Raw genomic sequence first — 14,417 nt, 5'->3', positions numbered from 1 at the left:
AGAGGTCCTTTATATTTCCTTAAAAGATATGCCATTTGTTGAAGATAATTCTGTGAAAAGGAACAATTTAAAGGGATTTCCTTAAACATAGGAAGAGCACTCTTTGACATAAATCACAGCAAGATCTTTTCTTTTTTTTTTTTTTTTTTTTTTTTTTTTTTTTTGCGGCACGCGGGCCTCTCACTTTGTGGCTTCTCCTGTTGTGGAACACAGGCTCTGGACGCACAGGCTCAGCGGCCATGGCTCACGGGCCCAGCCACTCTGTGGCACATGGGATCTTCCCGGACTGGGGCACGAACCCGTGTCCCTGAATCGGCAGGTGGACTCTCAACCACTGCGCCACCAGGGAAGCCCAGCAAGATCTTTTCTGATCCACCTCCTAGAGAAATGGAAATAAAAACAAAAATAAACAAATGGGACTTAATGAAACTTAAAAGCTTTTGCACAACAAAGGAAACCATAGAAAAGATGAAAAGACAACTCTAAGAATGGGAGAAAATATTTGCAAATGAATCAACAGACAAAGGATTAATCTCCAAAATATATAAACAGCTCATACAGCTCAATATTAAAGAAAACAAACAACCCAATCCAAAAATGGGCAGAAGACCTAAATAGACATTTCTCCAAAGAAGACATACAGATGGCCAAGAAGCACATGAAAAGCTGCTCAGCATTACTAATTATTAGAGAAATGTAAATCAAAACTACAATGAGGTGCTTCCCTGGTGACGCAGTGGTTGAGAGTCTGCCTGCCGTTGCAGGGGACGTGGGTTCGTGCCCTGGTCCGGGAAGATCCCACATGCCACAGAGCAGCTAGGCCCATGAGCCATGGCCACTGAGCCTGCATGTCCGGAGCCTGTGCTCCACAACGGGAGAGGCCACAACAGTGAAAGGCCCACGTACCACCAAAAAAAAAAAAAAGACACATTCACTCCAATGTTCATTGCAGCACTATTTCACTATTTACAATAGCCAGGTCATGGAAGCAACCTAAATGCCCATCAACAGATGAATGGATAAAGAAGAGGTAGGGGCTTCCCTGGTGGCTCAGTGGTTGAGAGTCCGCCTGCCGATGCAGGGAACACGGGTTCGTGCCCCGGTCCGGGAAGATCCCACATGCTGCGGAGCGGCTGGGCCCGTGAGCCATGGCCGCTGAGCCTACATGTCCGGAGCCTGTGCTCCGCAACGGGAGAGGCCACAACAGTGAGAGGCCCACATACCGAAAAAAAAAAAAAAAAAAAAAAAAAAGAAGAGGTGGTACATATATACAATGGAATATTACTCAGCTATAAAAAGGAACAAAATTGGGTCATTTGTTGAGACGTGGATGGATCTAGAGACTGTCATACAGAGTGAAGTAAGTCAGAAAGAGAAAAAGAAATATCATATATTAACACATCTACGTAGAACCTAGAAAAATGGTACAGATGAACCAGTTTGCAGGGCAGAAATTGAGACACAGATGTAGAGAACAAACGTATGGACACCAAGGGGGGAAAGTGGCGGGTGGTGGTGGGGGTGGTGTAATGAATTGGGATATTGGGATTGACATGTATACACTGATGTGTATAAAATTGATGACTAATAAGAACCTGCTGTTTAAAAAAAAAAAATTCAGTGTTTTGCATGAAAAAAATAGAAAAATTAGAAAAGAAAGTGATTTCCTTAAATCACTCCAGAGCTTTGATGTCTAATATAGTATCCACTGGCCATATATGGCTAATGAATATTTGAAATATTGCTATTCGTAACTGAGATATTCTCTAGGTATAAAGTATAAAACACATGTTGATTTGCAAGACTTAGTATGAAAAAAAGAATTTAAAATATGTCTTAATAACATTTACAGTGATTACACATTGAAATAATATTTGGATATAGTGTATTAAATAAAATATGATGATGCTTAATTTTACTTTTTACTTTTATAATTTAATGTGACTACTAGAAAAATTTATATATGTTGATATGGTTTGCACTTACTATTTGCATTATAATCCTATTAGCACTGGTAGAATAATAAAAGATGACATTTAGGCAAAATAAATAAATAATTTGGGTTGTGTTTGTGAATATATGAATGATAAATATATATGTATACATATGAATATTCATACATGTACATTAATATACATAAACATGTAGGCATTTATACATGCTCTTTTGAAAAGGGCAAACACTTGCATTATGACTACTAAAACACTTGTTGGAATTTTTATTTATGTGCTTTTTTTTTCTTTATACCATGGCATGGTGCCCTAATTATGCTTCGACTATGTGCAACGTGTCAGTAGGTGCTTTCAATTTATTTATATTTTTTTACTGAAAAACAAAAATCTAGACTGGTTAATAGGAAGACAAATACATGGGTTAAATATTTTTTTATTATTTTCTAATTATTTGTTTAGAAAATACTTATCTGAATCACTTCATTGCTTAAAAGAAATTAGAATTGCCTCAATAAGATTTAATATTGTGACACTTTGCTCTTCTGGGAATATAGTCAGTCAGACATTTAATATGGACTATGCATTTGATAGCATGGGCATGAAAGGTTGTTTGGTCATACAGAGATCATAATCAGACACAAACTATAGAAGTTTGATAATACCCACTTTGAAAACCATTGTCTAAGTCATGGTATTTGTGTGGTTTACATGCTATTATGACACAATTTAACATAAAAAAGATAATATTTCTTCCCCACTGTTTTATTACTATATTTTTATCAGACATTGTACTCAACAAAATTCTCTATAACATTCTTATCAAAATCTCTGAAATATAATGATACAAGGCAAATTGTTTCTAAATGACTTTTTTTTTAAGTTTTTAAAACTTTCTTCCGCCTGCCGATGCAGGGGACACGGGTTCGTGCCCCAGTCCAGGAGGATCCCACATGCCGTGGAGCTGCTGGGCCCCTGCGCCATGGCCGCTGAGCCTGCGCGTCTGGAGCCTGTGCTCCGCAACGGGAGAGGCCACAGCAGTGAGAGGACCGTATACCGAAAAAAAAAAAAAAAAATCTTTCTAAAGAGTATCATATCTCATTTCCTTTCTTAAGGCCAATAGTTCTAATGTTTCATTCCTACCAATTCTACTCAACTTTTAAGGACTAGGTTTATTATACATTTAGTGACTTAGTTTTATGAAAAATGTTGTCAGAAGATCTTCATAATTTAGCGGAGTTTAAAAATGATTCAAGGAAAACTAGACAAAAGTTTAGAAACAGATACTGATTTTGAATATATTTAATGTAAGTGCAAAGAAGAGTCAAGTGAGCTAAGGAAATAAATGTAATCAACATATCCAAGCATTGGGAAAGTCAGAAAAACTGTGTTAATGGAATTATATGCAAGTGGGGAGATAATGAATGAAAAAATTGCTTTGGAATTTTTGAAGCTAGGAACTGCCATCACTGTTATATTGAAATCTGAAGACATGCATTAGTAGCTCTCCTAAAAAAAAAGAGACTGAAACATAAAGAATTTCTTGGTATTGTATATAAGGATGAAAGTCAGTGAGAGTTCTAAAAATATAGAAGCCAAATTAGTTCTTAGAATTACGAATTTCTTTTATGAACTACTAGAATTTTACTTTTTCAGGGAATGACTGTAATTTCACTTCAGATTTCTTACAGTAAGTCAGATAATGTATGACCTGTATTTCGTCTTTCTGCTTTCCCTTTCATTCCCTATGATCTAATATTACTCAGCTGCAAAGTAATCTTTGAAAAAGTCAGCTTGTATTATCTCAGTCTCTTAATCAAATCACTTCAATGTATTTCCATTTCACTTAGGATAAGCACCAATATTTGTACCATATGTACAAGTTGCCACATGATCTGACCTCTCCCTCCCTTTCTCACTCATTTTATCCCTTGCTCTTTAGTGCTCACTCTGGTATTTTTATCCACTTGGAATATGTCAGTTTTTTTTCTCTCTTGCCTAGCCTTTCGATGTGTTATTTCTCCAACCTGGGAAGTTTGTTTGCCCACTTCAAAGATCTTTGCCAGTGTGAAAACCAGCCTCCAAGATAGCCCAGGATGACTGTAGACTCCTGGTATCCTGGTGCCTTTGATATTCCCTCACATATTGAATAAAGCGGACCTTGTTACAACAGGTTATTGGAATATGGTTGTGTGATCTGATGCTATGTCATAAAAGCACTGCAACTTACACCTCTCTATGTTGGATTTCTCATTCCGGGGAAAATCAGCCACTATACCCTGAGGTTGCTCAAGTAGCCATGGAGAGTCCCACATTTGAAAAAATCGGGACCTCCAGTCATCAGCCAACAACAGGAGTGAGCCATCATGAGGAGTAGGTGGCCCAGTGTCAGCCAATATCTCTATGGCAACCTCAAAAGAGATCCCAAATCAGAACCACACAGCTAATCCACTTCTGAAGTCCTGAACCACAAAAACTGAGATAAAATTTATTTTTTCTCAATTTCTCTCTGTCTCTCATGCTGATATTTATATGATTCAGATGCTAAGAATAATCAAATATAATAAATTAGTAATGTTCCAAATATTTGCATGTTCTTTTTTTTTTTTTTTTTTGTATTTGAAGAGAATGACAGTGTTTTCTGTCACTGAGGTTCAAATACGATCAGCAATCAGCTGTATTCCTGCAGTCCCATGGAATAAAACACTGCTAAACAACTAGAACCATAAGAGTATTTTGACTATGTGCAACAGGAAGTTTCACTCCACTATGCCATTGGCAGTGATTCTCTGGTCAGCCTCCAACAGAGATGACCTTAGTTTACTTTTACAAAGCTCTCATGTGGAATTTGATGCCAACAGAAGAAACACAGTGTGACAGAGTGCATGGACGTGGGCAAAGGGTGCAGAGGTCAAAGATAAGGAACTGCTGGTATAAAGAGAAGAATAACCAGGTTCAATGAGTCAGAGAGCTAGGACTTTGTAGAGCACATTAGAGGACAGCCAGGCTCCGTGAAAAATATAACATAAATTCAAACACAATGAATTCAAATAATTCTGTACTTAAGGTCAACAAATGCTGACTAATGACAGATGTAATGGGCAGGGATCAGAGAGCTTGTGTGTGAGAGCCCCCTTTCAACTTCCAATTCAGGTAAATCTGAGCAATTTCCTTTACTGATGTGCTTGCTTTTGTATAGAATGAGGATTGCAACCATAGTACTTTCCTCACAGTGTTGTTCTGAGAATTAAAACAATTCATCCATGTAAACTGCTTTGGAGACTTTGGTACATAGAGGTCAATAAATATTAATTATTATTATTTTGTAAAATTAAAATAACACGGATAAAATAATTATTAATTTCTAATGTTAAATAGTGAGAAGTTAATGTTGGACTCCACTGAACAAACCTTATTGTATGTTATGTATATTTATGCTCATAGTAAAAATAATACAATGAATATTGTTTTCATTCTACATTAGAGTCATTCTCAACAAATCATTTTCACTATACTCATGATTTTCCGGTTAGGGAGTTCTTCCAAAAATGTTTATGTGTGCATAAACATTTGATTGAGCAAGTTCGTACAGACAGACCATTTTTCTTTGCTGGAAATATATTTACATTTGTTAATGTTGTCTCTGAATGTACATTGATTCAGGATTTTTAAAGAAATAGCTATGTTGTTATAATTTCAGTTTTAATAGTAAAAAAATCACAGATTAACCATGATTCCTCAAGAAAACCAAATTTTGATGTAAAGTTAATATATATACTTACCAGCAATCATACCAGATAAATCTGGATAGCTTCCTTAGGTTGAATTCAGTGATGATTATAAACATTCCTTTATTTTAATTGGAAAGGAAAACTTCTACACAAAACAGAAAAAAAAAAAATGTTTGTTAGTAGCTCAGCATTCAATTATTTCGACTTTTTTTTTTTTTTGTAAATGGCCCTAGAATTGAATGTCTGATTACTAATCATGGACCGTGAGTCATGTAACTTTATGACAGAAGATTAATGGTACCTGTTAACTTCCTGCCCCACATAAACCTGCTGTGTTTTGGAACCTATTGAAAGAAAGGAACTTACTGTTTGCCAATTTTAGTATTCTTCCATGTTCAGGTTAGATAATATATATTATTGAAATAGTAAGAACTGAATGTTCTCATATGTTGTTAAAATTTGACTGTTTATTTTCCTCCCTTTCTTTCTATGTAGATTTCTTTAGACCACTGAAAATTGATGTTTGAATTATAGACAAACCCTTATTTTCTAAAGCTAAAAGATTGCTGTTTAGAGTATAAAAATAACATAAAGTTCTACACCTTAACTAGTTAATAAACATTCATTTGCACAAATGGATATACATTTGTCCAAAGCTTGTAATTTTATAGTATGCTTCAAACACAGACTCACTGAAATAATTTATGTAAATTCCCATTTTTTCCTTTAAGTTATGAAGGACTATAGGAAGTCAATTTATAATTTTAAAGCTTATAAAGAGTTAGTGAATACACTGAAAAACAAGTTAAACATGTAGCAGCACAAAACTAGCTCACTATCAAATTATTAAACATAAGTATCTTAAAAGAATATTTCTTTCCCAGAAATATCAAAAGAAACAGACTATTATATTTCCAGAACTTATACTACTCAACATTGAAACAATCAGAAATGAAAATTGATCAAATAACTATATAAAAAAGTGCTCTTCATAAGGATGTTACCAGGTACTACAATATCCTCAAATGGCTTTCAAGTTATGAATCACTACATCATCATCATCAATTATTTTTATTTTTTCAGAAATATTGCTACCATTTTATTCTTAAATTTCTAAAACACTTCAGTGGTGATACCACAGGTCTAGAGTTTCTTTATTAATCCATTTTCCCAGGAGTGTATCACATATTAGAAAGGAGAGAGAGAGGTAGGTAGGTAGATAGATGGATGGATGGATAGATAGATAGATAGATGATAGATAGATAGATAGATACATAGATACATAGATAGATAGTAGGGATATAGTTAGATAAATAGGTGTGTGCATAGTAAACAGAGTGGGGGAAATCATCTTGAGCCATTAGGACCTGGCATGTTTCCAAGCTACATATCAGTTTTTATAAGGACTATTCTAAAATTGGTTTTGCTGCAATCTCTTGGAAATAGTATTTGAGGGATCTTATTTGAAATGTGAAGTGCTCTTTTCCTTTCTTTGCAGGATTTAAACTCCATTTTTTATTTTCTCAAGGCCTTAACCCTACTGAAAACTCATTTTAGATTTTTAGTCGTTTATCTATTGCTTTCTTCATAGTTTCCCAGATATTTGCTTTAAAGCATCTGCTTAAAGGGACAAAGTGGTACAGATCTGGGGTTCACTCATATGCAGTTTGTTTTCTTTGAAATTCTGGTCTCTTCATTCTTGACAGGTTTGAATAGCTCTGAACACCAATGGTTATTGCTGTATTTGGGTGAGACTGCCAAGGGCTCTGAGACACCACTGTCTATTAAACTTCTACATCTCACAGAGCTTACAAATTGGCAAATTTTTTTTATTTTTTTTATTTTTATTTTTTTTGTGGTACGCGGGCCTCTCACTGTTGTGGCCTCTCCCGTTGCGCTCAGCGGCCATGGTGCACAGGCCTAGCCACTCTGCAGCACGTGGGATCCCCCCGGACCGGGGCACGAACCCGCGTCCCCTGCATCAGCAGGTGGGCTCTCAACCACTGCGCCACAAGGGAAGCCCCAGATTGGCAAATTCTTGAAGCAGAAAACTGGCAGAGAACATCAGACATGTATAAATCAGTAAGTCATTTTACTCCTTTTCAGCATCATGCCCCATCCCCACTTACAACGTTCATCAGAGCTGCCTTGATTGATGCTCTTTGATCTTTTCAAAAGCTGATTTATTTTTTATTATCCAGATTTTATAATTTTTCTCAAAAGGAGGTTTCCTCTGAACCAAGCTACCAATTTATATTCAGTACTAGAAGTCAGACTTAGATTAAAGATGATATTCTCCAAAGCAAATAAGCTTCAGAAAGTATCAGGAATATTTATGAAAAGAAACCATCCTCAATTTTTGTAATCCCCTAGGAAAATGTAGTATCTTCAATAAAAGAGGGAGATACTGCTTTCAGAATAAGTCAGTAAAGGTATGATGCCTCTCAGAGGAAGTAGTTTTAACTAGACATCTCTCAGTTTTCTCCTATGTTCTTTTGGATAAGACTATTTTTTCTTGAGCAGAAATGTGACATCACATTTTATTTCTATCCACTGGAAATAAATATTTCTTTGTCCCATGCTTTCCCACTTTGCATTTTTTTTTTGTTAAACCCTATGACACAGTCTATTAAATATTAAAAATCATGATATAAATTGTTTCAATAAAATAGTATCATGTTAATAATTTCTACATTTTCATGAAATTAAAACTGAATTTTTTTCACAACTATGTGGAAAAGAAAGACGATATATCAGTGATGTCACAATGCCCATAATTTCTGGGAAATATATTGCTAGTAAAAAAAGCCAAGCTTTTTGTTTTGCATTTTATATCTGTATGGAAAAAAATACATTTTCATATCTTTCTCACATAAAAATTGTCATAAAAATACTAAAGTGGAACTAATTTTATTCTCTTTTTTTCTTATTCTTTAAAATCATTTCATTTACATAGTGTTATATGACGTTATTTTTACATATGTACTTTTTATTTTATTTTTTTGACTATGTGTTACTTTCCATTTTCTACATTGTTTTGCCAATATCCTTCATGCATCCAAGGAGTTCATTTTAAAAGTTATGTTTTTCCACAAACAATCTAATCTGTAAATTGGCAGAAAGCCTGAATAGACATTTCTCCAAAGAAGACCTACAGATGTCCAGCTGGTACATGAAAAGACGCTCAATATCACTAATTATTAGAGAAATGCAAATCAAAACTACAATGAGCTATCACCTCATACCAGTTAGAATGGCCATCATTAACAAGTCTACAAATAATAAATGATTTTTAGAGGATGTAGAGAAAAGGGAACATTCCTACTCTGTTGGTGGGAATGTAAATTAGTGCAGCCACTATGAAGAACAGTATGGCGGTTCCTTAAAAAAGTGAAAATAGAATTATCATATAATCCTGCAATTCCATTCCTGGGATAGACATAGAAAAGATGAAAACTCTAATTTGAAAAGATACATGCACCCCAATGTTCATAGCAGTTCTATTTACAAGACATGGAAGCAACCTAAATGTCCCTCAACAGATGAATGGATAATGAAGATATGGTATACACACACACACACACACACACACACACAAACACACACACACACAAACACACACACAGTGGGATATTACTGAGCCATAAAAAAAGAATGAAATAATGCCATTTACAGCAACATGGATGGACCTATAGATTATCATACTAAGTGAAGTAAGTCAGACAAAGAAAAATATCATATGATATGTGGAATCTAAAAAATGATACAAATGAAGTTATTTACAATACAGAAATAGAGTCACAGGCAGAAAAAAAAATCTTATGGTTATCAAAGGGGAAAGGGGATAGGAGGGATAAATTAGGAGTTTGAGATTAACAGATACACACTACTATGTATAAAATAGATAAACAACAAGGACCTACTGTATAGAACAGGGAACTATATTCAATATCTTGTAATAACCTATAATGGAAAAGAATCTGAAAAACTATAGTTTTTGTAGGTTATTTATTTTATAGGTTATTATAAAACTATAGTTTTATAGGTTATTTATTTTATAGGTTATTACAAGATATTGAATATATATATAGTTATATATATATAGTTATATATATAGTTATAATTATATACAAGCATACCTAAAGGTATACATATGAACATATATTCATCCCTAAGGATATTTTTGATGTTTAGTTTTCAAAAATTAGATTGCATTTAAACATTTTTCTTAACATTCTTTAGAATACAAGTTAGATATGCTCAGGGATTTTATCAGCTTTATTTATCAGTCTCTCCAGAATCTAATCTCAACAGATCTTTCCTAGAGAATTTGTGCAATGATAGAACTTCTGCACTGTCCAATACAAGAACACTAGACACACATGGCTATTCACCACTTGAAAGGTGCTTAGGGCAACTGAGAAGCTGAAGTTTTATTTTACTTAATTTTACTTAAAATTGCAATTTAAAAAATTAAATTTAAAATTTGAATTTCAAAATTATCAGAAATTCAAAATTTTAATTTCAAACATTCAAATTTAAAACACTACTATATTTTGCAGTGCTAGACAGTGCAGTTCTAGAATGTGTCCAAAAATACTTTATTTTGCCATTTTGTTTACTTTTAAGAGCTTATTGTACTTAAAATCTCCCCAGTCCAAGTGGATATTTTGTATCCATTTTTTAAAGACTGTATAGTATTCCATCATCGAATTCTCCCACAATTTTATTTCCCCATTCATTTTGTGCTGGACATTGACTTTGCTTACTTATTTTTGAGACTATGAACAATGGCATAATAAATATTTGTGCATGTATAGCTTTAAGTACTGAAGATTTTATTTATATTTATTTTATTATATTTAATTTAAGAACTAGATTCCTATGAGTGAGGTTATAGGGTAAATACATATTTATTTTAATAATACAAGTACTGTTGCACAGATTATTTTTTAAATAATATTTTTGGAATCTGAATCTGTACTAGGAATAAATACTAGTGATAGATGTTCTCATTCAAAAATTTATCTACTTGTCAGGCACACAGTGATAACTGATCATGATTTTACTTGTATTTCCATGACTACAAAGAGATTGAACATCTTCATATACAGTCAACATTTTAGACATGTAAATTTGCTCCATATGTGAATGGTCTTTTCACACCCTTTACACATTTCTCTATTGTGTTGCTTACTAACTTCTTGCAAGTATACAAAATGTATTTATATGTAAATAATATTATCATATAGATGCCATCTATTTCTAAATAATTTCTCCTGTATCACTGATCCAATTATTTCTATTGCAATAAATATTGAATTGATTGTAGTATCTTTATAGTCATTCTGGATATGAAAGTTATCCCATTAGTAGCCTTCTTTTTAAACATCTTACAGGTATCCCTCTTCCTATAAAAATTTCAGGTCATTTTTTCAAATAAAAAATACTGGTGTGATCCTAATTATATTTCATTATTTTTTAATCTGAGTTAGTTATTAATTTCAGAGGATTGATATTTTTATCATATTAAATTTTTACACAGCAAGGCATGTCATATGTTTCTCTTTTTTGATTATTTGTTTTATTCCATTTTTACACATCAGATCACTCTATTACTACCACTCATTTTCTTATCTCACTTTCATTGTTTGTTCACCCAGCTTAAAATCCATGGCTAATCATTTTATTCGCTCTAATGCATTCAATTTATGTTCTATCTCTGTCTGCTCTGCCATTATCTCATTTCCTTATTCCCCTTGGCATAACCTTCCAGCCTGATTACATCCATCGCTCCACTTTCTCTGACGCTGTACCACTGCTGTGGCCTGGTACTGTAGGAAAAAGGACATTCAAACCAATGGTTCTCTGTGTAAATTTGATGACCTCTATGAACAAGATGTTTTTTGATATTCTCAGGCAATCATATAACATATTCTTCTTTACTTTCCTGACTCATTCTTTGAAATCCTGAGTAAAAAGTCTTCCAGTTTACTTAGAGTAAATGAGTTCAAAGTCCTTGCAATAGCCTCCAAGACTATGTTTAATTTCTGCACTCACCTCCTAACATGCTCCTTCTTTACACACTCTGCTCCAGAAAATCAGACGTCTCTGATGTTCTTCAAACAACACACCATGCATACTTGACTATTCTTTCATGCTTGAGTAATATTCACCAAGATGTATGCTTAGTTAACTTCTTTAGCTGTGCTATTGTCTTGCACACGTTTAAGACTGATCTTTCTATTGAGTTTTGAAAAAGCACTCCCTACATGTAATGGGCAGAATTCTAAGATTTCCAGAATTCTAAGATTTCCCAGAATTCCCACTCCCTGGTGTACACTGCCTCCGTTATCTCTTCACCTTGAATGTGGGCCAGAGTTTTTAATATGATGTGATTTCTCTCCTGTGGTTAAGTTAGATTAAATAGCAATGGTGAAGGAACTTTGCAGATGTAATTAAATTCTCTACCCAGTTAACATCAAATTAATCAGAGGGCAGATTACAGTGTATAGAACCAGTCTAATCATGTGAGCTCTTTAAAAAGGGTCTAATCTTTCTTTGAAGAGAGAGATTTTAAACCAGAGATGATCTTCTGCTGAGACTGAAGAAGAAAACTTCCATGTTACAGAGAAAGCTATTTGGACCTAAAGCCGTCAATATTAAAAAAAAAAAAAAAAAAAAGTGCAGAGAACTGAATTAAGCCAATAATCAATAAGCTTGAAAGAGAAACCTAAGCTTCAAATGACACTGCAGCCCAATTGAGGCCTTGGCTGTAGTTTTGTGAGACTTGGATCAGAGGACCCAGCTAAGCCATGCTCAAAGTCAATACATTCATGTTATTTTTAGCCACTAAGTTTATGGTAATTTGTTATTTGTCAACAGAAAACTAATGCAGTCTCATTTCCAATTATCTCTAATTTAATCTAATTTATTTTTTCCATAGCACTTACCATTTTTTCCATTTTAATTTAATTTTTGAATTCTTGAATAATTGTCCCAACCCTGTATATAAGCTCTTCAAAGGCAAGAATATTTCTTCTTTTTCTTTTCTATTTTTAAATGTTGGATGGATCCCATAAACCTAGAACAATAACCTGCTTATATTAGATATTCAGAAAATATTTGCTGAATAAATTAATGGTTTTATTTCTTCTAACATGATTTTAGAGTTATATTCATAAGTCATAAATCTATAAAAAAAATCCCTAAGTATTTTAAAGGTTTTGTTCTTAATGGAAAAGGAATATATTCCTCTATTATTTTCCTGTTGCTAGAATGTAGAAGTGCTATTGTTTTTAATATATTTATGTTATAGCATTTTTAGGTAATTCCCTCATTAATTTTGTTTTTACCAGAACTTTTGGTTTTTCTTTAGATTTGTAAGTATTTCATTGACAAAAAAAGGGTATGGTCTTCTCAAGTACATACCAAATATTTGTGTTTTACTTATTTACTAAATAAACCAAGAAAATATTTAACTATAAATGGGATTCTCTGATGCCATGTAGCCTCAGAAGACTATCACAGGAACACTTTGCACCAGAATACTCAGAAGGATTTAGGATGAACCATAGTAGGCTAGCAGGGAAATACGAGGCTTTTCTCTTCCAAGGAAATAGTCCTCAGAGCTATAGAGGAGGTATTACTTTGTCCTACCTGAAAGAGCCCATGTGTAAGGGACTAAAACTCACATTGACAGGAAGTGTGTAAGTTTAGACGTCTTATACCCCTTAGCAGCCAATACCACTGGTAAACCCTCATAAGTGGGGTTTCCAGCATCTTCACCAGAAACGTATCTGTTACAAGACTCACCACATTGAGAGAGGTCCAAGCTATATTTGCCTATGAAATATTTATGGTTCCTCCCAAGTCAGTTGCAACATGCAAATTAGAGGTCATGTTTTTTTTGGGGGGGCGGTACACGGGCCTCTCACTGTTGTGGCTTCTCCCGTAGCGGAGCACAGGCTCCGGACGCGCAGGCTCAGCAGCCATGGCTCACTGGCCCAGCCGCTCCGCGGCATGTGGGATTTTCCCAGACTGGGGCAGGAACCCGTGTCCCCTGCATCGGCAGGCGGACTCTCAACCACTGCGCCACCAGGGAAGCCCTAGAGGTCATGTTTACCTCAAACGGTTATGCCTAGCAACATAATCCACATTCCACCCTTATCAGATTGTCAAGGAAAGAAATTCTTAGATTGAAGAGGAACAAGTGACATTCCACTTTCATGTCTATACCATGATTTTCATTATGGTTTTAATAGTTTATAATTTACTATTCACTTCTGAATATTCAGAAACTATTCTTTGTGCTTTAAGTTGTTTTATTATTTTCATTTTTATTCAGAAATGTTTATTAGTAAGTGATGGAAGAATTTTAATGTGTTATGTTTCAGCATCTTTTGGTATTATTATATTATTTACGTGTTTCTATTTTTTATAGATTATGTTAATAGATTTCTTCAATTGGACCACATTTACAAGGGAAAAATAGACAGCATTAGGAATGAGAAGGGAGATGTGTCACAAATATAAGTTCCTTTTACTGAATTAGACTATTGCATGCAACCAAATGCAAAATAGGTAAGCGCTAGGATGAATCAGATTAACTCTTATTTAAATAAATATTCTCAAAATTAATTCAAGAATTTGTATGAAATATTACCCTCTTAATTGTTTTCTGGATTTTATAAAATGTCCCTTTAGGTTATTTCTTTGATTTGAGAATTTGCTGTTG

The sequence above is a fragment of the Tursiops truncatus genome, chromosome 4 (assembly GCF_011762595.2).
Source record: "Tursiops truncatus isolate mTurTru1 chromosome 4, mTurTru1.mat.Y, whole genome shotgun sequence".
Lineage (NCBI taxonomy): Eukaryota > Metazoa > Chordata > Mammalia > Artiodactyla > Delphinidae > Tursiops > Tursiops truncatus.
The sequence above is the reverse complement of the archived record's forward strand: the minus strand, read 5'-3'. Positions refer to the sequence as shown.